This window comes from Leuresthes tenuis, unplaced genomic scaffold, assembly GCF_036924035.1.
Source record: "Leuresthes tenuis unplaced genomic scaffold, fLeuTen1.0.hap1 SCAF_2, whole genome shotgun sequence".
Taxonomy (NCBI): Eukaryota; Metazoa; Chordata; class Actinopteri; order Atheriniformes; family Atherinopsidae; genus Leuresthes; species Leuresthes tenuis.
This window is the reverse complement of record NW_027325356.1, coordinates 29,392,701-29,401,455: the sequence shown is the minus strand read 5'-3', so window position 1 is coordinate 29,401,455 and position 8,755 is coordinate 29,392,701. Positions and strand designations below refer to the sequence as shown.

Genomic DNA, 8,755 nt, shown 5'->3' with positions numbered 1-8,755 from the left:
CCACCTCTCCCGCTTTTGATGATGTATCGACCGGCATTCTTACCTTTTATAATACATTTTTCAGCAATTATGGTCGGAGATTCACACCTACTCACAGCCGAACAACTCCGCTCCCGCATTTGATGATGTATAGTCGGGCATTCTCACCCTTTCTCATCAGCTTTTTGCAAATTATGATCTGACATTCACACCTACTTACAGTCGAACAGCTCTGCTCCCGCTTATGATTATGTTTGGATGGATATTCGAACCTTTTCTTAACTACTTTTTAGAAACTTTGGTCGGGCGTTCACACCTTCTTGCAGCCAAACACCTCCGCTTCCGCATTTCATGGTGTATAGTCGGGCATTCTCACCCTTTCTCATCAGCTTTTTACAAATTATGGTCGGACATTCACACCTACTTGCAGTCGAATACTTCCGCTCCAACTTTTAGTGATGTATGGTTGGCATTTGCACCTTTTCTTACCTTCTTTTTATACTGATTGCTGAAGATTAAGTTGTTCTTTCTCAAACTACAAAATTTTTTTAATTGTTCAAACTCGATTTGAAGTGGATAAATAAGGAGGACAAACGGTTTTAAGTCAGGCTGATAGAAGGAATTAATTTTATAGCAAAATCTGTATTTCGTCATATGTCGAGAGATGCTTATTGCTGAAGAAGTTTTTTCTCATTCTACAAAGTACAACGTTGTATCAGTTAAGTCTGGCCTGGGTAAAACACTGATGGGTATTTCTGACATGCAATCATGAGGCTTTCCATCTGTGGGGTAGGTAGCAGTGTGGATGGATTAAGTGTAGCACATCTCTCGACAACAAGGTGTGGCTGTGAAAGAAGAACAGTTATGTAGGAGAGATGTCTGGTAAAGATATTTTGTTAAGTAACCATATCACAGCCACTGTATGAGGTACCTTAAGTGTTAATGGGTGAAATAACACCATAAAGACTCAGTTTAATATCTGATATGTCCTCTATACGAGGACTACATATTAAATGGATTTTTAGCAATAGGAGTTGAAAAAGGAGCTTGCTCCGTTCACTCCAAGCATCGACCCGGTACTGCTGTGCCACTGGGAACGGTGCGCTCTTCTCTGCTCTTGTGCAAAAGCAAACAGCGGTGCAGGATGGAAGTTTCAGGGAGCCCAAGATGAAACTTTCTTTTAATCTGCTGAGAAAAGAGAATGAATGCGAAGTGGACTTTAACACGACTCTGGGAGCGAGCCGATTGCGGGCTAACCGGGAGAATTGCTTGAAAGAAACGCGACACCGAATGAGCGGTCAGAACAAAGCCTCAATACGGTGTTCCCGTGGTGTTTGTGGCTGCCTTGTCTTTTGCACAGAGTAAAAGACAAGGCAGCCATCGAATAGGGCCCGATTGTTCCTACTTGGTCAGCCGAGGAGCAAGGGGGGGGAGCAAGCGTCTCAACCAAGCAAAGCTCACCATGGGGAACGTGGCTATGCCAACTAGCCTGATGCCCTGCTCCCGCAGTGATGGATAATCGTACTCTGGTTTCTCTTCATAACGTACAAGTCTTTCGCCTTTTACTAAACACTTCCGTGGAGAGCAGCACTAATGAGTTGTTTCTAATTTTGGCAGGCTTTACCTTTGCGGGTGAAGCCCTTTCTGTCTGTGAAAAAGAAATCTTGTTACTGTGCAGAGTGACTTCTCTGAGTAGAGTTGCCTTACTTGTTGCGACTGTGCCGATGTTGCTTGAATGGTGCTCGCTGGAGCGTGCGGGAGTGCAAAGTTATGCCATTTAAGGGCTGAAGAGTGCTCAGTGCAGCGGGTGGGCGAAGGTGCAAAGTGACACTCTGGCCACCTATGGCCATAAAAAGAACACCGCTACAAGTGCGCATTGTGCCAGGAAGGGCCCTCGGACATGAACCAGTGGACAGTTATTGCTTCTCTGCCTTCTGCTATTGCTTGGACCTTTTTTTCGTCTGACTCCGGCTCCTTCGTCCGAGTGAGCACAGAGGCGATGCTTCTTTGTGGCTGCGTCCTTGGCCTGCAGCCTCTTGGGCTGTTGCTACTGCCATCTGGATCACAGCCACGGGGGGAATCTGCTTGTGCCTTCTTACCAGCAAGTTTCTTGAGGTCCATATGGCGTCTTTGATGGCGGCCAGGGTGAGCCACCTTTTGACAAATTCCTCTTTCCTGAGGTTCTGATTTTGACTCACCCCATAAAGCACCAGTTGTGCTGACAGGACCTCTCTTGCTGGTAAGTACGGGAAATTTAAGGAGTCGGCTGTTGCCCACAAGTCCACAGCAGCACTGCACTCCCAGAAGAAATGCCTCACCGTCTCAGGCGCGCCACAACCTGGACGGGGGCAGGTGGCCGTCGCCGACATACCCCTGGAGTGCATGACCTGACTGGGAGAATCTCGTGAGCCACCATCCATGACAAATCCCAAAGTCTGTTCAGAAGAGCTGAAAGGTTCACACTGCGCCAAACTGTTGAGGGCTCGCCAAGAGTGAGCCCACGCATTGGACTCACTGGGGCCTGCTCCTGCACAACAGAGAGCAAAGATCGATGGCACGTTAAAACTTGTACATCTTCTTGTTCTAAATTAAAATGGTTTAAAAATGTCTTTATAAAAGCATAACTTTTTGTTAGATTAAAAGACACAGGTACTTTCAGGTCTGATGGTAAAAGTCGTAATCTTCTCATGTAGGCCCCCATCCATAATCTTGCCATTGCAGCTGCCGCTGGGTTTTTGGATGGGTTAATTGCACACTTTAATTGGACAGAGGTAAAGAGACTTCCTAAAAACAAATACAGATCTGGTACTGCTTTCCCTCCCTTCACTTTTGGCTTCTTCAGTACTTCCCTCCTCAACCTTTCCCATTTGGAGATCCATAAAAAATAAAAGATGGATCGTTCCAGGTCTAAAATAATTTCTTTTTAGAATAAGTAAATGAATAAAGTTTTGTCTAGCAGGTCAAATATGTGCAAAATACAATCAACAGGGAAATCTAAGACCAAAACGAAGATAATTCCCTAAGCCAGTGTATCTTTTTCAACATATTTGTTTGGATTTCATTATTTCATTATTGTGTCGATTTCATTGAACTAAATTAATGTTAAGGGAAACGATTCTGCTCAGTGACAACAGAGGTTTTTACCAAATGGACTGAAATATTTCCATGTGCACAAGCCGATGCACTCTCAGTAGCAAAAGCACGGGTAAAATAAATCATTTCTAGATTTGAAATTCCTGAAAAGATCTTCAGTGATAATTTGACACACTGTGTAAACAACGTCATCTCACTGATGGCAAAGAACTTAAAATAGACCTTAGAAACGACTGTGCATATCATCCACAATCAGCAGGTTTCGTGGAGAGACACAATGGAATAATTAAGTCAAGACTGAAAAAAATCATGGAAGAAATGGGAAATATTGGGTTTACTGTTTACCATCCTAAAAATGCATCCTCCAACTAGCACAAGATGAACTCCATTTGAGAAAAGGTATGGAAGACCATTTGTACTCCCACAGTCAAAACACAGTCATCAACTGACATGATGAAGAAAAAAAGAAAAAGAGAAGAAACCTTAGCAGTATACAAATATTAACAAGTAGAGAGATCTCTTCTGTTTAGTCTGTTCCAGGTGAACCGGTGAAGGAATCTCTGAAGACAGTAAAACCCGGGGACTGGATCATCATCAAAGTGATAAAGAAAAAGAACTGGTCCAGCCCAATGGGGGGAATGTCCATTTCAGGTACTACTTACATCACCCACAGCAGCTGAAGGACTTCTTGGATTCACTTATCACATTGTACCACGACCTTCAGAAGTAGGGAAAGATTATTTACCCACCACTGTTTTCTGAGGCAAAAGTCTGACTACAAAGGGGAATTCTCTCAACAGGAGGGGGTTCATCTCAACCTCAGTGAAGAAAACAACGGCTAACATGAGAACATAGGGTGTGACTAAAATAACCATACAGAGTACCACCACTGTCCCCTTGACATAGAAAGTGCCACACTAGTAATAACATTTATTTAAACTTGGAGATAAATGGAGAAAATAATCTCATATACAATAGCTGAGACAGAAAAAACAAAAAACTTTTGAAGACACGATTAAAACAACATTTAGAACATACAATAAGCTTAAAAGGAGTGACAAAGCTGCGACTGCGAAGGCATAGAAGTCTAATTAAAAACAGGAGCAGTAGGACAGACTTTTCTGAAATCTGAGTAAGCTCTGGGAATCAAATTTAGATAATGATCAGACTTGGCCTTTCTTATTTCTGCTGTACCTTTATTTCTAAGCTTCCTAAAAGCAAGGCAATGACCCGGGTCCCTCATATGCCCAGCTAGCATCCAAGGTTTATTTATTTTTTAAGTAAAGAAGACAGTTCTGACGAAAGCCAGGGACTAGACATGTTCTAAGTTCTATACTTTTTAAAAGGGGCGTGTTTATCAACTATGGAATTAGAAGATTTACAAAAATGGTCAAGTGCTAGATCTTCATCTGGGATTTTAACAGTGTCATGAGTATAACTATTCAACAGATCAGTTAAAAAAAAATCCTGCTCATGGAGATGTTTCAGGATCTGGATACCAAGCGTGGACCTAATGTTTTCATTTTTGCAATTCTGATACAGGCTATTGAGCAGTGATAACTAACACCAAGTTCAGATACTGCGGATTTTCTACCTTTGATTTGTTAAGATTGAGCCAATCAGGGACAACCTTGAAGGATCTCTTAAGATTGCTTTTGTAGGATCAGTAATTACCTGAGAAAGGTTGATATTGGTACACACCTTTTTTAAATTATCAGAGGCAGAGTTCAACTTGTTTAAATTAAAATTGCCACACAGAGATTGGGTTTAGGCCACATGCACACAGAATGACATCAACAAATATAAGAAATATTAAACATTTACACATAGATTTTTGAATACATGTAGAGGAATGATACTTTGAAATGTGCTCATTGCGGAGTTATGATCAGTTGAGTAATGAACTATTCTGGGAAAGAGGTTCTATTCCCAGCATCATGATGGACATGATATAGAAGGTTTCACTAACGCATTGGAATTGTTGTACTATTTTCATATGCATGTGCAATGAAGAATTGCTTGCTGCTGATAAATGCAAAGAAGAACAGCTTACACATAGATGCTCACATATAGGCTGCTGAATGCAACGAAGACCTGCTTATCCAGTAAAGTTCAATGTCAATGTGTAATATTCAATTAGGATTTGCAAAACAGTGAAGTTAAACAATGAATGGGTCCATAGTCGGTATGACAAGACTAAAGGAATATTTACCTGGGTGTACGTTCAAACAGAGATGAGAAAATTGCGATAAATAATTGTTTGTTTTTTTGTTAGTATGTATATGAATGTTATGTGTATAAACTGTGTTGAGTTGTAGTTACTCAGTAGTGTCTCAGTGAAACAACCGACGGGGGAAGCCTTGCGGTGACAACAAAGCAGTGTTTTACTGATCAGTCAAGTTGCTCCAGTGTACTCCATACAAACCGGTTGGTTACTGAAGGGATAGAAAATGGGGAATACTTGTTTTAAAGCAAACAAGGAATTAGATGGGAAAAATACATGTTTTAACTGGACCCAGACAATATTAAATACTCAGACAGATGGGAGAAGAAGTGTAGTTTTGTAGGAAATCACAAAATTATTACATAAAATTAGTGAAATCAATTGAAGAATGCCTTTCTGAAGAGCTGTTTACCACAGATGAGCAGCTTTGCGACCAAGCACATTGTAGATCGCTTTACTGCCAAAATGATCTAATTTAATGGATTGGTTTAGACATGCATAACAGCATTTTAAGAACAAAGAGAGAAACAAAAAGGGACAACGCTTCATGGTGGAAGGTGATGTATAAATAACTGTGTATATGATGAAGGAGAGACCATTTGAGCACCACAGCCATTTCGCAGCACAGGGACAGCAGTCCAAGTTAAAGGATCTCCCACGTGGTATCACCTGTCACACTGTGTCAAGGCATCAAAAAAAGAAAAAATCACCAAACTCAAGGACAAAGAGACGAAGACTCCGGTGAACGAAGAGAGAGGACTGACAAACCAGAAATACAAAAGGATGCTCGATATCAAGATCCAAAAGAAGAGGCTAACAATGCCACAAACACTTACGATGCTGGGAATGATGCCAGCAATGAACAGAGAAGAAGATTCAGTGTCATCAATCTGCAACACGTGCCTCTAATGAGGGGGTGAATATAGAATCCTCAACGATTACAACGTCTCTGGGAACTGTGACAACAACAAGGTTTAAACCATTTTGATATATATTGTAACCTATTGGCTAAGGAATAGTGCTGAAAATGAGGTAAATCTAATCCACCACTGTCCTTGGTCTTCTGTAGGGTTTTTAAACTAATACGTGGTGGTTTTGTTTTTCCACAGAAATTTGGAGATGCATGAATCTAGTGACTTAAACCAAGTAGCAGATGGTTTTATGGGGATCATTGAGAACAAATAGTTAACTTTTGGTAGTATCATCATTTTAATGGTTGTAACTCTCCCCATAAGTGATATAGGTAAGGACTTCCAACGAGAGAGCTCGTCCTCTATTCTCTTTAATAATTGCACATAATTTAGCTTTGTTAGCTCTGAGAGCCTGGAGGAAATGTTTATGCCTAAATATCTAATATTTCCTGACTGTAAAGTGATCGCAGGTATATTCTGGACCCTACAGTTAATGGGCAGAACTGTGGTCTTAGACCAGTTGATAGAGTAGTCACAAAGTGCACACTATTTATGAGTGTGATCGTGTGAGTGAGAGACATCTGTGAGTTCTGAAGGAAAAGTAATACATCATCAGCATAAAGACTTATTTTATGCTCAATATTTTGGGGTTGGATGCCTTTAATATTTCTATCTTGTCTGATAGCAGCTGCTAAAGGTTTGATGAAAATAGCAAAAAGTGAGGGAGAAAGTTGGTAACCCTGTCTTGTACCTCTCTGCAGACTGAAGCTTGGAGAAGTTTGATCATTTGTCCTGACACTTGCATTTGGGGAGCTATATAATATCCTTATCCAGTTGACACAAAGTGTGACACAAACCCGAATTTGTTTAATGTTGCGAATAAAAATTTCCAGTTCACTCCATCAAATGTTTTTTCTGCATCTAGAGAGTCGATTGTGGTTTCCAAGTTGTTGATGGTAGAATAGTCTATGAGAAAAAGCGGGTGAGAAAAGGTGCGAATGTCCAACCATACATGATCAAAAGCAGGAGTTGATGTGTTCGGCTACAAGAAGGTTTGAATGCCCGACCATAGTTTGTAAAAAGCGGGTAAGAAAAGGTTCAAATGCCCGAACATACACCATCAAAAGAGGGAGCGGAGGTGTTCCGCTGTAAGAAGGTGTGAATGTCTGACCGTAGTTGGTAAAAAGCGGGTAAGAAAAGGTTAAAATATACGACTGTACACAATCAATAGCGGGAGCGGAGTTTTTCGGCTAAAAGAAGGTATGAAAGTCCGACCATGGTTTGTAAAAAGCGGGTAAGAAAAGGTTTGAATGCCCGAATATACACCATCAAAAGCGGAAGCGGAGGTGTTCGGCTGCAAGAAGGTGTGAACGTCCGACCAAAGTTTGTAAAACGCAGTTAAGAAAAGGTTCGAATATCCAACCAAACATAATCAAAAGCGGGAGCAAGGGTGTTCGACTGCAAGTAGGTGTGAATGTCAGATCCTATTTTGCAAAAACCTGATGAGAAAGGGTGTGAATGACCGACAATAATTGCTGAAAAATTTGTTAGAAAAGGTAAGAATGCCGGACCATTCATAATCAAAAGCGGGAGAAGAGGTGTTCGGCTGCAAGAAGCTGTGAATGTCCAGCCAAAATTACTCACAAACGGGTAAGAAAAGGTAGTATTGCCAGACCATAAATGATCAAAACAGGGAGCGGAGTTGTTCGGCTACTAAAAGGTGTGAAAGTCCGACCATGGTTTCTAAAATGCGGGTAAGACAAGGTGTGAATGCCCGACAATGTATGATCAAAAGAGGGAGCGGAGGTGTTCAGCTGCAAGAAGGTCTGAATGTCCATCGATAATTGCTAGAAAACATGAAAGAAAATTTTCGAATATCAAACCGCGCATGATCATAAGCAGGAGAGGAGGTGTTCAGCTGCAAGAAGGTGTGAATGTCCACCCATAATTACTGAAAAATGGGTAAGACAAGGTGCCAATGCCCGAACATACACGATCAAAAGAGGGAGCGGAGGTGTTCCGCTGTAAGAAGGTGTGAATGTCCAACCATAGTTGATAAAAAGCATGTAAGAAAAGGTTAAAATACCCGACTGTACACAATCAAAAGAGGGAGCGGAGTTGTTCAGCAAAGAGAAGGTGTGAAAGTCCGACCATGGTTTCTAAAAAGCGGGTAAGAAAAGGTTCGTATGCCCGAATATACACCATCAAAAGCGGAAGCGGAGGTGTTCGGCTGCAAGAAGGTGGGAATGTCCAGCCATAATTACTCACAAATGGGTAAGAAAAGGTAGTATTGCCAGACAATACATGATCAAAACAGGGAGCGGAGGTGGTTCAGCTGCAAAAAGGTGTGAATGTTCGACTAAAGTTTGTAAAAAGCGGGTAAGACAAGGTTCGAATGCCCGACAATGTATGATCAAAAGAGGGAGTGGAGGTGTTCAGCTGCAAGAAGGTCTGAATGTCCATCAATAATTAATGGAGAACATGAAAGAAAATTTTCGAAAATCAAACCGCACATGATCATAAGTGGGAGAGGAGGTGTTCAGCTGCA

General features: G+C 41.3%; 2 non-coding genes across 2 annotated transcripts; both read left to right on the top strand.

Moving 5' to 3' along the window:
• The first annotated feature begins 906 nt into the window (after positions 1 to 906).
• On the top strand, positions 907 to 1,089 carry LOC140302534 (U2 spliceosomal RNA). Its single transcript, XR_011914996.1, has one exon. It is a non-coding gene; the product is annotated as a U2 spliceosomal RNA (small nuclear RNA).
• A 411-nt stretch (positions 1,090 to 1,500) lies between these two features.
• Positions 1,501 to 1,613, top strand: LOC140302617 (U5 spliceosomal RNA). The gene has a single exon (XR_011915071.1). It is a non-coding gene; the product is annotated as a U5 spliceosomal RNA (small nuclear RNA).
• Positions 1,614 to 8,755: the final 7,142 nt, after the last annotated feature.